The following is a 2,181-nucleotide window of genomic DNA, read 5'->3' on the forward strand; positions in this document are numbered from 1 at the left end:
ATTTTCAAACTACAAATACATTTCCTACTAATAATAAACATTACTTTATTTTAAACATTTTATGTGTAATTTTGCTCTTGCGACAAATTCGTTATATAAAAGTAAACAGGAAATGATTAATTTTATTACACGGCGTGCAAATTTGCACACATTAAAGGAGGAAACTGGTTACCTCTTAATATGCGCAAATAAACAAAATTTTTTTAGAGTGTATTTAAAGTCTTTTCAGTAAAATTCATAAAAGTTTCCTTAAATAAATCAAATTTAGTTTTTTAAACTACATTGAAATCTTCTTTCTTTTTAAATTAACAAATGAAAATATGTGATATGAAAGAGATTACTACAGAAAGAGTATAATTTACTTTATATATATCGTCGTTTAAAGTACAAAACCGCGTATCGTCATTGTGCAAAGCCGCGTAACTGACATTTGGTGCCAAAAATTGGATTTGCTCACACAAGCTCTTGGCTCAATCCTTATCCATTCGTCCTGAAATATACTAGCCAGAAATGCGATTGCTTTATAAAAAAGAGAACCATTTTGAAATATAAGTGTTTTGCATTATCTTGATTCGCGGTTTTGTACTTTAAACGACGATATGTATATTAAGATCTTGCTTAAAGCATCCTTTTAAGCCAATTAAAGCAATTGCGCTTATACCCATTTTGGTGAGATCTCTTCATATGTTCATTGCTTCGTTCACAAAAAATAAAATGCTTTAATTTCTCGCTTAAGTAGCGATTCTTTACACGTTTAGAAAACGTAATGCTTTCTACCACCTTTAATGAAAATCGATTTTTGAACGAAAAAAACTTTATAGGAAATATAAAATTTTGGCCTATTTAAAAAGGATCCACCTTTTGAACTGACCGGAAATGAATAATTATCCCGCAAAAATTCGTCTAAAAATGTATGTAATTGGATCTCTTTAGATCCAAACGGCATCCCTGGATGTAACTATGTAATATTGATGCGCCTAAAAGATGCAGCGATTTCTATTCTCAAGTTACATACCTGATGACAGTACGAATGGAAATTATAATAGTGAGGTTTTAGTTTTTTTAAACTATAATTTTATTATTTAACAAACGTTCGGGGTTTTTCCGGCGTACACAAAGGGAGATTATCGACGGCAATCATATACATTAACGCAGTATTTACATGTTTTTTTATTTGTCCACCTTCTGTAGGTGTATAAATAAATAAATTATATGCATACGTTATTGTGTGAACATAAATACACTAATGGTATTCACACCTGGCTTATTAATTCGTTAGTCTGCAGTTTTTAATACACATAAAAAACGACCACTTGCCGCCTAACGAACTAACATGCCCCGGTGTGAAAAACACTATTGTATTACAGTATATTTTGCTTTGCTGCCTTTATGCTTAAGTGCACATTTAAGATACCTATCCCAAAATGCGCATCAGAGGCATTGTTTTTACCATTTATAAGGAAACTGCTCCGATAGATGCATTCAACATATCTGCACATTGGCGTTACCTGCCTTAAAAATTGTGCAACTAGGATTAATTATCAAAGAAACTATTACGTTTACCTGCACTGGCCCTACAATTACCTTGTTTTACAAGCTTTTATTTATTTCGCTCATCTCGCAGAACAACGAAAATGGCTATCAATTTATGTAGTTATATAGATCATTAGATACCATTCGGTAAAAATTTCGCTTGCAGTAATTTCTACGTAGTAAGTGCTTCTCTATTATTTGGTTTCATAGGGATTCGGATACCTTCCTCATTGAAGTAGTAAAGAAAATTAACTTAAGTGCCTTTTTCGGTTAAGTGCACAGTTTTTCGTGCAAAGAAGGATGTGCAGCTAAGCAAAATATACTGTACCTGAAAATGAAATTGCAGTGCTTAGGCAGCGATCAATAGTACCTTGAACCACTGGTTTTTCGCTTACATCCGAGTTCGAAGATAAAAAGGCCCGTCCACATAGAACTTTGGCGTTGCGTTGGCGTTGGCGTCGCTTCAACAGCTGACTATGAATACATGAATTCAAATGCAGCCGTCCACATAGCCGAAANAAATGAAATTGCAGTGCTTAGGCAGCGATCAATAGTACCTTGAACCACTGGTTTTTCGCTTACATCCGAGTTCGAAGATAAAAAGGCCCGTCCACATAGAACTTTGGCGTTGCGTTGGCGTTGGCGTCG

Source organism: Rhagoletis zephyria, unplaced genomic scaffold, assembly GCF_001687245.7.
Source record: "Rhagoletis zephyria isolate East Lansing unplaced genomic scaffold, Rhagoletis_zephyria_1.1 Rzeph_scaffold_01375, whole genome shotgun sequence".
Taxonomy (NCBI): domain Eukaryota; kingdom Metazoa; phylum Arthropoda; class Insecta; order Diptera; family Tephritidae; genus Rhagoletis; species Rhagoletis zephyria.